Raw genomic sequence first — 13365 nt, forward strand, 5'->3', positions numbered from 1 at the left:
GATTAAAGTTGATTACAAATTAGAATTTTACGCATCTGTATTAATAAATGTACTGTATTTTTCGCATTATAAGGCGCATCGGATTATAAAGCGCACTTTCATTGAATGCCTATTTTAAAATTTGCACCGGATAAGTTGCAGTAGTAGTAGTTGAAGGAGATTGTGTTATACTTATACTAGATAGAGCTGTAGTAGTAGTAGTTGTAGTACTAGTAGTAATTGTAGTAGTAGTTGTAGTAGTATTAGTAGTAGTTGTAGTAGTAGTAGTAATTGTAGTAGTAGTACTAGTAGTACTAATAGTAGTAATAGTAGTAATTGTAGTAGTAGTACTAGTAGTACTAATAGTAGTAATAGTAGTAATTGTAGTAGTAGTACTAGTAGTACTAATAGTAGTAATAGTAGTAATTGTAGTAGTAGTACTAGTAGTACTAATAGTAGTAATAGTAGTAATTGTAGTAGTAGTACTAGTAGTACTAATAGTAGTAATAGTAGTAATTGTAGTAGTAGTAGGAGTTGTTGTAGTAGTAGTAGTAGGAGTTGTTGTAGTAGTAGTAGTAGGAGTTGTTGTAGTAGTAGTAGGACTTGTAGTAGTAGGACTTGTAGTAGTAGGACTTGTAGTAGTAGGACTTGTAGTAGTAGGACTTGTAGTAGTAGCACTTGTAGTTGTAGTAGTAGTTGTAGTAGTAGTAGCTGTAGTTGTAGTAGTAGTAGCTGTAGTTGTAGTAGTAGTAGCTGTAGTTGTAGTAGTAGTAGCTGTAGTTGTAGTAGTAGTAGCTGTAGTTGTAGTAGTAGTAGCTGTAGTTGTAGTAGTAGTAGCTGTAGTTGTAGTAGTAATTGTAGTAGTAGCGGTGAATGTCTTTTGTCTGAATTTTTGGGTTATTTGGGCAAATTTGGCTCATGTACAAAAGAAAGAACAACTTGTGTATGGGATTTTTTTAAAGTACGTTTTTTTGCAAAACCGATCTCGTTTGACCCATTTCAGCTCTAATCCGGATCGTCTCGGTCATCGTCGACTGTTAACATTGTCATGCTTTAAGCATGGTATGCATAGGTCCACCTTTTCGATATATAAATATAGCGTGTCAGCAAGCAATGTACCCAGACAGTCAAGCTGTCAGCGTCATACAGCGACATCTACAGAATCTTGTATTTAGTGCATACTAATGTCCACTTTGGAGAAAATTTTAGACTTATGTGCGCCCTATGTGAGTACTTATGTGCCATGTTGCATTTGTATGTTTTTTTATCGTTTAATTAGGGGAATTGCAATCATTAATAACGGGAGCAATTGCCCGAGGTTGCCAGGTATGCAAATACATTTTTATTTTTAACTCATTGTTGAAAGATTTTCTGTTACAAAAGTTTTCTTAACCGTGTTTACAGAATCTTGAATTTAGTGCATATTGATTGGGCACCCCGTCCAAAAATGTTAGACTTAAGTGCGGTCTATGTGAGTAAATATGTGCCACGTTGCATTTGTAGTTTTTTTTTATCGTTTAATAAGGGGAATTGCAATCTTTAATAAGGGGAGCAATTGGCCGACGTTGCCAGGTATGAGTTTATAACCAAAGCAAGAAAGGTAGTGCTGTGAAATAGGAAAAAAAATCTTTTACGTAGAAAACCTAGCTTGTTTTAATTACTAGTTTTGAAGAAAAAAATGAGCCATGCAACAATTTGAATGAACTTTTTTTAAATTTTGGTTTCTAATCTAAAAGGTTCCCCTGTCAGCACTGACATATTCCTATTTTAAATACAGTGGAAAGGTTTAATAGGTAGGATTTAAAATGAGTGTGGATTTCAATGCTGGGCTTAATTTCATTCCTAAAATTATGCATTCTATTGGCAGCTGTGCATGAATAAAACTGTTGCGTTGCATAATTCACATTTAGTCCTCCTCTGCAGAATTGTTGCTCTGGCAAGTTGACTCAAAGATAAATGGAAGCTATTACATCGAACTTTACTTCAAACTTTCACGCATTGATTTGATTGTTTTTAATAAGTTAGAGTCAAAGAATGTCAATTTTTCTTCAGTTTTTCTCAAAGAAAAAGTTTGGGTTTTCCATCTGAGAGGCGTTCAAAGTACTTGTGGTGAAATAGTAAGTACACAATACCACGTTCGATATTCTCCGTGGTCCATCATCAAATGTGGGTCACGCTGCCGGCGTCACGCCGGCGACGTCGTCAGGCTGCTTAGCTGATTAAAAGCGTGCGTTGCTAATTTCTTCGGTGGTGCGCGGGGAGATTGACAGTTTAACATTCATGAGATTGCATAATTGGGAACTGATTAAAAGAGTTTGGGGATTTTCAGAAAAGACATCAAGCAGACGCACAGTTCTCGCTCAAAAAAACTGACTGCTGAAGCCAATCGGCAGCCCTCCGATTCCATGCCAGAGTATCTATCACGTGTTCCTTTCTCCATAATATGTGCAAAATCCATGTCAAATTAGCTTAATTCCCCAATTGAAAAAAAAATATGACATGCATAATGAGACAAAGAATCCCATGTTAAATAGCGTAATGTTTATGCCATAAAGTTTGACTTTTTCAAGTTCTGTTTCGAGCCATCCTTTGAAAATATACTGTACAGTAGCAAGATTTCAAAGCCAACTTTAATACATTTTCTGCCTTTGATGTCAATGTCATCAAAGCATTAAACCAGAAAAACCTTTAAATCTACTGTATTTTCTTGCATATTAGCCGCCTCCGCGTATAAGCCGCACCCTTAAAATTGCCTTAAAATTGTTGAAATTTACAATTTCTCTCGTATAAGACGCCCCCTGTTTCACAATTTTCACCTCCATATTCATGGTCTTAATAGGGAGTACAAATGTGTTACTTTAAAGTGAAAATCTTAAGAAAAATAATCACACATGGTATTTCTGAGATTCTGTATGAATCTGATGGAATGCACATTCCGAAAGGGTGTGGTCTGCACGTAGACAAATTCAAAAAGGAAGTCGCGTGAGCAGTACAACCAGGAAGTGTGTCCGTAGCGGTCTAGTTTTTCATCCCTAGGTAAAATGGTGGCACGCCGAGCGAACAATGGCAAGTGAGTTTTTTTTACATGTTTTATCCAAGATACGGTTTATTTTTTTCTTGAATTTCATTCATAAATGCCAAACTAAATTTCGTTTAGCCTTTTATCTGTTTATCCTTTCTCTATTTTTAAATAAATGACCGTATTGGCCGCATTGTCTTGCGTTATGCCGTTTCGTATTTGTCACCTTGCAGTTTCGTGGATGTGAACTCTAATTTGTGCGCATATAAGCCTTACCCTTAATTCACTCATCATTTTTGGTACACGGTCGATTGGTCGCCGGTCTTTTCCCTAAATACAAACTGCGAATTACTATTTAGTCATACTTAATGCCCTAGTAATTATTAGGCTAAAGAAAAGCTCCAAATTTCCCGGACTGGTCGCCGGTCTTTTGGTCGCCCGTTTTCGCGGTCGGGGCGACCAAAAGACTGCGACCAAAAGACCGGCGACCAATCGACCGCACTCATCATTTTTTATGGTGTATTTGTGAGAAAATATGGTAAATCAAATGCCAACTTAAATAAAAGCATTCGAAATGTGGTTAAATGGCCCTTATAATATACAATCATGTCCTCGTTTGGAGACATCCATGCCATATATGCTATTCAGTTCGTCACACAGTAAAGTGTGTATTTGTTGCTGTCACCAAAGCTTTTATTTGTGTTCCTTTTGTGAAATACTTTTTCAACAAACACTTTCTTTCCATATATTTGGTTTAACCACCCGGTGTGTGTGTGAATGGCCCCGCAGGCACACACGTAGAGAAGACACTGAAATGTCAACAGCCGCATTTTCACGCGTGAAAATATAACGGGTGACACGCGGCAGCTGTTCTTTAAAGCGACTCGGCCTCCAGTGGCCGCCACGCCTTGCGACATGCTGATGTTTAATAATCGAGGTCGTGTGCCACTTGGCACTCCAGAAGGAACCCTGAAATTGCCACGGTAGCCTCGTAGACTAAATATAAGAAATATCAGATCTCTGTGCTTTGTGATGGTTCAGATTACATAACAGTCTGTTTCAATCCGGGTAGAGTAAATATGGGATTTCACTTTCCCTTACCATACCTGTCAACTCATGTTTTCCCGTTTTATACGTTTTTTTTAACATTTCAAATTGTGCACGCCGTATAACAATTTTTGTACAGGATTTTTTAAGTACGTTTTTTGTAAAAACCGATCTCATTTTACCCATTTCGGCTCTAATCCGGATCGTCTTGGTCACTGGTAGCCGGCGAAAACCTCATCGTCGGTTCCTAATGTTGTCATACTTTAAGCATGTGTGCCTTTCACATGTCCGCCTTTTCACTATATAAATATAGCGCGTCAGCAAGCAATGTACAGTCAAGCTGTCAGCATTATGTAGCGACATCTACAGAATCTTGAATTTAGTGCATACTGATGTCCACTTTGGAGAAAAATTTAGACTTCTATGCGCGCTATGTGAGTACATATGTGCCACGTTGCATTTGTACGTTTATTTTATCATTTAAGGGAAATTGCAATCATTAATAAGGGGAGCAATTGGTCGAGGGTTGACCGGTATGCACTTACGCACATTAATTTTTATTTTTAACTCATTCATGAAAGATTTTCTGTTACAAAAGTTTTCCTAACCATGTTTATGATCAAGGGTGTCAGACTCGGGTTGGTTCGCGGGGCGCGTTAACGTCAACTCGATTTCATGTGGGCCGGACCATTTTAGATATCATATTTAGATTTTTTTAAATAAATGGATTAAAAGAACTGGATTAAAAGCCCTGAATATTCATTTTTTTATAGATCTAAAACAATGTTTATTTGAGCTTTTTTAATTTATATAGTTTTAGATTTTACAATGATTTTTGAACTAAAAACACAGAAAAAATGGATTAAAATATATAATTATTGATTTAAAAGGGGGAAAATCAGGAAATGTTATATACATCTATACTCTTCATTTTAATTTGATCCTAAAACAGAAAGTCGGCACTCATGATTTACTTTCCCGGGCCACACAAAATGATGCGGCGTGCCAGATTTGGCCCCCGGGCCGCCATTTTGACACCTGTGTTTCAGATGAACCGACATTGTATCATATTTTAAGAACGTATGCGATAAAACCGACTTAAGGGATATTTTACCAGGAACATTGTCCTAATACACCGACTTGTCCACCTTTGCACCGTACATCTTTCGAAATTCTCCCATGGGAATCGCGAAAGTTGCGGCAAGGAAGACGACAAAGTCTGGCCTACGGAAAGTCTTATCCGCCTAGCAACGAGGTTAATGATCACGCTGCGCACATGTGGAAAAACAAAGAAACAGGTCTGTCCCCTCTGCTCACAATAGTCGCAAGTAAAAAACAAAACAAAACAAAAAGACGTCATAAGGGAAGAGCGTCCAATTAGATAAAAACATCGGTGGTGCCGGTAGTGTTGTCACGGGCCGTTTGTGCCATGCCTCCACATGTAGGCAGGCCCTCACAGGCTTCCAGGCTGTGGCTAATGAGGCTTAGCACTTATGTAGGCCAGCTCAGATTGGGCCTCAATGGACAGCTAGGAGAAAAAAATGCTCACACATGATTAGCGTGGAAATCAAAGCTCATGCTGAACACGCCTTCTTCTTCCCGCGCTATGTTTGTTTACAACGTAGTCTACCCATTGTCGTGTTTGTAGGCCTGTCTAGACCTTCTTGTCATATTTCGGAACAATAGCCTCCAGGGTGCTTACCAATGGCAGTCGGATTTGACGATGCATTTTTGGGACATTTGATATAAGAGTGTCTGTATGGGGGAGTTTTTATTAGATGTTACTTGACTTTGTTTTTGAGAGTTAAGCAAACTTTGTGATAGATGGTCCCAACACGGTTCACAGTATCCAGCCACCATCAATTCACATTGGTTTCCTTGCAGGGAAGGACAATAATTGGTAGCAGTAATGCACCATTAAGTTGATTTTCCGACTGCCAATAGACCCCACAGACGAATAAAGGAGAATAACACATTTGTTTTGTTCTCTGCTCACTTTTTCAGCAAATGTCGACAGCAGATACGATGACTGAATATTTTTATACTGCTTTAGAAATCTCAAAGTGGCGGATTTTATGAAATGAGTTCAAAAATCTAATTTACGATGTTGCTGGAAAACATTGACTGCCAATTATCCATTTATTTCAATACCGAGAAATGTGTCTTAGATTTGAGTTGTCATGGAACTAATCTGACTCATCTCAAGGGCCTTTTTTACATAATAAAAAATCCTTTCAAGTCAATTAGCAAACAACTCACATCTCGCTAGCTATGTTAAAACAAAAAGAAAGATTTGCATTTCATATACTTACCTACTTATTGGTGTTGCCACCAAAATTTCCCAAGTGAGTTTCTGATAGGTTTATTAATAGATATACTTTAATAAAAAACAGAGAGACATCGTTGACATATTCCAGCGTTGAAACTTGCAAGTGAGAATTGTCCTGGCCCGTCCTCGCCACCGTGACATTCTGAAGAAACGGCAACCTCCTCTGTCCATTTAGTTGCGCATAATCAAAACACTTAAGGAAATCTGATTCAAACAATTGCATAAGCTAACCGAATAACACCATTACGGTCAAAAAACAACTGCCACAACAATTGCATATCAGGTCGGAAACCAAAAACACCTGCGTAAGAATTTGCACAAGTAAGCATACAAGGTGACCCGAGCGGATCGGAAACCAAAACAACTGCGTAAGAATTTGCACAAGTAAGCATAATAATTTTATATAAAGTAAACCGAGTGACAGTATTTTTAAACAATATGCGAGTATTTTCTGAAGTCGATTCGATTATCGCCATCTGCCCGAATCCAAGTCAAAGCAATTTAAGAGTCCTACACAGATCTTCATTGCGAACTCAGATCAACAGTCCTCGGCCTGGAACATGGTGATCTGTCCGGTCAATAGTCCTGAAAACAATCAAATGTCCTCGAAGCCAGCTGCCCTGTAGAGTGACCTCGAGCTTGCTCGGTCCCAAATTAGAATAAAGCTCCTATACATTATATAATAACATCCCAGAATAACCCCAACAGTTTCTGTTTTCCAATTTGATTAGAACTTTGCCTGTAGATGTCCCACAGACCAGCTCCCTGAAAAACACCCCCACCATCACTTTTGCTCCCATTGCTTCAAAATGAGTATAATTAGAACTCAATTCTGCCAGTGCACACACCGTTAGACTTTGTGTGCACATTCTTTATGATAATCAGCCACCATGATAACCTTTGATTGCAATTTTGAGTCCCAAGTAGCCTATAGTTGCCAGTGTGTCCTTCAGCCATGCGTACTTTGAGGAGATCCCCGCCAGGTCTTTCTGAATCGGCCATGATGAGACGCTATTAGCTGCTCAGTATGCACACGGACCAACTCATGTCACATTCTCTCGGCGGGTCATTAGTCACGCATTTATTGTGATCTGCCGTCAATGTTTTTTTCTCACCGAGTGCTCACGTCGCTTAACCTTAGTCATCAGGCTTTAAATTGTTGTTCTCGTTATCACCGCTAAAACCTACACAAAGGAAAAAGTCTGGAATTTCAATGTATCAAAGCATCATTTGCTTATACAGTCATACCTCTACTTACGAATGCCTCTGGGTACGAACATTTCAGGTTACAATTTTTTTATATGGAAATGAGTGACTCGAGGTACGAAAAAGATCCAAGTTATGAAATCCCCCAAAACGCAAGTGCATTTCCTTATCCGTTATTTTATTTTGAAAATATTGTACAATTTTACAATTATTGGGACTAAGTAACGGACATCTACCGTATTTTCTCGCATATTAGACTCCTCCGCGTATAAGCCGCACCCTTATAATGGTCTTAAAATCATTAAATTTTACAATTTGTCTGGTATAAGGCGCCCCCTGATTCACAATTTTCACCTCCATATTCTTGGGTTTAATAGGGAGTACACTGGGTTACTTTGAAGGGAAAATCTTCAGAAAAATCATCGCATGTGGCATTTCTGAGATACTTTATGAATTGAAAGAATCATCTGCTGTATTGGACATTCCGAAAGGGTGTTGCCAGCACGTAGACAAATTCAAAAAGGAAGTCACGTGAGCAGTACAACCAGGAATTGGTTCCGTAACGGTCTAGTTTTCTGTTTTTGAAATAAATAACCGTATTTTCTTGCGTTACGGCGTTTCGTCTTTGTCACTTTTTCGTGCTAATTTGTGCGTATACCCTTGATCCAGTCATCATTTTTTTAGCGATAAATATGGTGTACATGCGAGAAAATACGTTATATTTTTCCCAATTTAATTACTGTATGGTCTTATATAATTCCCTCACACGTATGTTCATTGCGTTTTTGTCCACATAAGTGGATCTTTCACTATGAAAAGCATAATATCTACTCCTATATTCAGTTTAATGGCTTGGCTGTCATGGCAACAAGAAAACTAGAATAAAAGGGGGAAATTAGAGAAAGAAAAACCTTTAAAGCTTAGAGATCTGCTGGAAAATAGAATCACACAACACTAACCCGTTGATGCATTTTGGTGACACAATTAAACCTGTTTTTGACAGTAAAATTCCGCAATCTGTATGTACTTAAGCACTGGTAAGAACGTTAGACAGGCACAGGCTGTCTTGAGGAAAACAATTTGTTCTCAACAAGCTGTCGACTAGCGCATGTATAGCACTCATGTTGTCAACGAAGCACTGATGTTCTTCCTTTCGACACTTGAGAAATGTTTATTTCTTTCCCAAACTTCCATTGGCGGCTTTGCTGAAAAAGCACCAAGCGCCGAATAACTTTATTTGCCAACAATGGCAATTTTCTTTGAGTGATTGTTTATTGTTTTTCCATATTCCCGGCAAGGACGCTGAGGCAGCATCCCAAATAGACAAGATGTTACACTCACTTAATGCTTGCGTCGTCTCAAACTTAAGCCGTCAAGATGAATCCGATGTTACATGTGCTCTGTTTTCACAGGAGAGGCTCTTCTCCATTATCTTACCTCAATATTTTGGACTCCAAACAACACGTTTCAATTCAAATCCCTTAACCGTTAGAATAAAAGTTGTAGTGTAAAAAGATAAACCCCGGTGTTGCTTGTTTGTGAGTTAATAAGTGTACTGTTTACTGCCCCTAAACCAACGCTGCTCCAAATTAAACGTCAATACAGTGCCTGAGGTTTTGTGTATGTGCTTTTGTGAAGATTTGCAGGTAATGATGTCTTCTGGATGTTCTTCAATCCACCCGAATCTCCCATCCAAGCATGAGCCTGACCTGGCTCAATTCTTCCATGCCTCTGGTTTCCCCTCCAGAACGGGAAATGAAAGCCCAAAGGGCCTGTGAAGAGTGTGGGTCCAATTACACAGCGGTGGAGTGTACTTTTGGATCAGCCTGCAGGTAAGACGATGTGAACTTAAGCTGTCAGCAGTCTTCACTCACCGCATGTTGGTTTTTAGTTTTAACGGAATAGGCTAAGAAGCAAAAAGTAAACTCTGGATGTAGCTTATTGGAACTAAGTAACGGGCATCTACCGGATTTTCTCGCCTATTATACCCCTCCGCGTATAAGCCGTACCCTTAGAATTGCCTTAAAATCGTTGAATTTTACAATTTCTCTCGTATAAGCCGCCCCCTGATTCACAATGTTTACCTCCATATTCATGGCTTTAATAGGGAGTATAAATGTTTTGATTTAAATGGAAAATCTTCAGAAAAGTCATCGCACATGGTATTTCTGAGTTACTGTATGAGTCGAAAAGATCATCTGGTGGATTGCACAGTTTAAGTATGGTAAGATGGCGGCCTCCATGATCGAGCAATGGCAGTCTTTTCACGTTTTACGCAAGATACGGTTCATATTTTTTCTTGAATTTCATTCATAGACATCAAAATAAATTTTGTTTAGCGTTTTATCTGTTTATCTTTTCTCTATTTTGAAATAAATGACCGTATAGGCTGCATTTTCTTGCGTTGTGGCGTTTCGTCCTTGGCACCTTCCAGTTACGTCAAGTCTAATTTGGATTGGATAACTTTATTCATCCCATATTCGGGAAATTTCGTTGTCACATCCAGGGAGTACATAAGGACTCTACAACAGACAAGACGGGCAAAGACCCGTGCCCTGTCTCGAGGTACTCCTAGTTAGTTAAAAACCGCGAAGTTGCCTTTGTGCCATTTTCCGCTTGCCCCCACGGGGAATCCTTTTACCATCACGCAACTTCCTTTGTGTGCATACAAGCGACAAATACGGCTTATATGCGAGAAAATACGGTAAAGGACAAATTGGGTCATTTTGTTCATGAAAACGGCAATAGTGATCATTTCCATTCTTGATGCTCAAACTCTGTATTTGGCTAGTTTTGGTTCATTTTAAGAAAAGTGGGGAAAACATTATTATTGATTTATTTCGGCGATCAGGCGTTGGCAGATTATGAACCGTCCCTTAAAAAGATCCAATGATAATTTTTAGGTGGTTTATTTCAGATATCCTAGCCATCCGTACTTTGCCATTTACCACAACACGATGATGGCAAATGATACTCAAAAGGTCAAAATCAGCATTTTAATCAAACAAGATGCCATGCCAACTCTGCACATACTTAAAAAAACAAACCGACGGTTCGGTCCTATCTTGACATTTGGTTTGTGAAAATCTACATGAAAATGACATGATTTTTTTAATTAATTCAGCCCTTGTTTTCCTTTTAAATAGAAATTAAGGTTGACTTCATAGTTGATGAAAACTACCTTTTAATCCTCAAAAAAAAAATCCTGCCACGACCAAGTTAACACGAATTGTACCTCCATCGTCGTCAATGACGGCTAATTTAAACTACAATTGCACTATTTGCCCTCTGGTTACTAAAACATAGTCTGACAATACCTTAAACAAATCGGAAAAGTGTAAAAACCCCACTCCTTTTGGATCTCTCCTGCTAACACCCTTTAGCCTCCGAAAAAAAAACAGAAAAACTTCAGGCCGGTGTAGAGCTACAGTCAACAGATCTGAAACACATCCTACTAGCATATTTTTTGATTCAGACAGCCTGGGAAGAGTCTGCACGTCAACATAGCAAATGTGATCAATAAGCTACGCTCTTCCTGCTGTGTAATCAACCTGACATTGCAGGTGGAACTCTGTCCGCCGGCTAAATCCCGGAGCGACGAAGAACTCGACTCAGGAACTTGTGATTCTCTCGCAGCGCGTACGGCGTCATGCGGTCCACAGCATGACGCCAGCATTCAATGCTTTCCCAGTAAACAACAATTTGCTGACAGCACCTTCACAGCTTAGGTGGAAAGAGTCACACCTACCGTTGAGGAAGCACATAAACGCTTAATATGTTTCCGTAGCGTGATAGCAAGATGATTTACGTTGCGTTAAACCTTCCGTGTCCATCTGAAGTGGACTGATGACCTTTTATTTTTATCTTGGGCAAACATCTCCAAATGATTACAAAAGTGTACAATCAAAACAATGATTGTGGATGTGTTCAACTCGAGATTGATATTCAATCAAACGACATTGTCCGCAGGAGGTGAATTCCAAAAATTTATCAAGAATTTGAGTCTTACAAAATTTCAGTCAGGTTAATGAAAATATAACTTTTGTTGTCCAGCAAATGGTGAATATGTTCAAAAGTTTCCGCTTTGTTTAAATGAATTTTTACAGCTAAATCTTTTCTAACCCTTTTAAAATGTCAAACCGTACTTTTTCTCTAAAACAATATCACTTAGATCTTTTCTGAACAGTCAAGCTGAACTGCAGTTTTTCCCTCAGAATAAGGCTTAAAAGTCAAATTTTATCCTGTATTATATTAAAAAAGAAATACAGTGCAGGTCCATTCTCCAAGATAAAATCCAACTTAACACTTCAATTGCCGAAGCAAAATAACATGCAGATACATTTTCGTCAATTTTAAACTTGATGATAAGCTTATTTTTCATGGTCTCACCCCTGAGAAACAAATAAGCATCCCGGAAAATCCCTCAAAATCGATAGGAAATTATCCAAAATTTACTGGACCTGACCTTAACAAATTTGAAGAGTTAACTACCGTATTTTCTTGTCGTAATTATTGCTAAAAAAGATGACTGAATCAAGGTTATGGCTTATATGCGCACAAATTAGACTTATACGAGGGAAATTGTCAAATTCAATGATTTTAATGCAGTTTTAAGGGTACGGCTTATACGCGGAGGCGGCTAATATGCGAGAAAATTCGGTAATGGTTCGGCCCTCATGAGATCTCGTTGCTATGAATGTCGCCCGCGAACCCGACTGAGTTTGACATCCCTGCTCTAGACCAAGGGTGTCAGACTCGGGTTGGTTCGCGGGCCGCTTTAACGTCAACTTGATTTCACGTAGGCTGGTCCATTTTAGATATAATATTTAGATTTTTTTTTTTATAAATGGATTAAAAGAACTGGATTAAAATACCTGAATATTCAGTTTTTTATAGATCTAAAACAATGTTTATTTTAGCTTTTAAAAAATATATTTATAGATTTTACAAAATGATTTTAGAACTCAAAAAAATTGATTAAAAATTACAATTATTGATTTAAAAAGGGGAAAATCAGGAAATTTCATATACATCTATACCAGTTGTCTCCAACCGATTCCGCCGATGGCCGCAGTGGGTCCTGGTTTTTGTTCCAACCGATCCAGTGCCGACATTTTAACCAATCAGGTGTCTTCTAAAATAAGTAGCACCTGGCTGCAATCAACTGATTAACTGATTACACTTGCAAAAGGTATCCTCTTGTTGAGTTGGAATGAAAACCTGCACCCACTGCGGCCCTTTAAGGACCAGTTTGAGACCACTGATCTATACTCTTCATTTTAATTTGATCCTAAAACAGAAAGTCGGCACTCATGATTTACTTCCCCGGGCCACACAAAATGATGCAGCGGGCCAGATTTGGCCCTCGGGCCGCCACTTTGACACGTGCTCTAGATTGAATTGGATTTATTTTTATTTACGCCGCACCCTCAAAAGGCTCCGCCTAATTGGCCCACTGAAAGATTTTCGGTATGCTGTGCTGAAGTGATCCTTGATGCCTTCTGATTACAAAGCAAGCCTGTGGAGAAAATCAAGCGCTTGTCCTCTAGGGATTGCTCATTGTGTACACTGACACGAGCTTGACTGATTGCGGCCTCAAGAGGAGAAAACCATTCCTAGCATTAGTATTGGAGCGCACGCCGGCGTGGACTGACTGACGTTCATGGCTTTTGTCGTGTTGTACCACATGACACACGCTTGACCACTTGACTTGAAGCCAGGCCAGTGAGTGACGCTGCTTTTATAGTGTAAGAAATGTTAATTATAGCTTTTGAGAAAGTCGCCT

General features: G+C 38.9%; 1 long non-coding RNA gene across 1 annotated transcript in view; it reads left to right on the forward strand.

Annotated features, from left to right (window-relative positions):
• Nucleotides 1-9366, forward strand: part of LOC144071757 (uncharacterized) — a 163595-nt gene extending 154229 nt beyond the window's left edge. Inside the window, exon 8 of the long non-coding RNA XR_013299723.1 lies at nucleotides 9219-9366. This is a non-coding gene — a long non-coding RNA (uncharacterized LOC144071757). The remainder of the gene's footprint in view (nucleotides 1-9218) is intronic.
• The last annotated feature ends 3999 nt before the right edge of the window (nucleotides 9367-13365 follow it).

Source organism: Stigmatopora argus, chromosome 3 (genome assembly GCF_051989625.1).
Source record: "Stigmatopora argus isolate UIUO_Sarg chromosome 3, RoL_Sarg_1.0, whole genome shotgun sequence".
Lineage (NCBI taxonomy): Eukaryota > Metazoa > Chordata > Actinopteri > Syngnathiformes > Syngnathidae > Stigmatopora > Stigmatopora argus.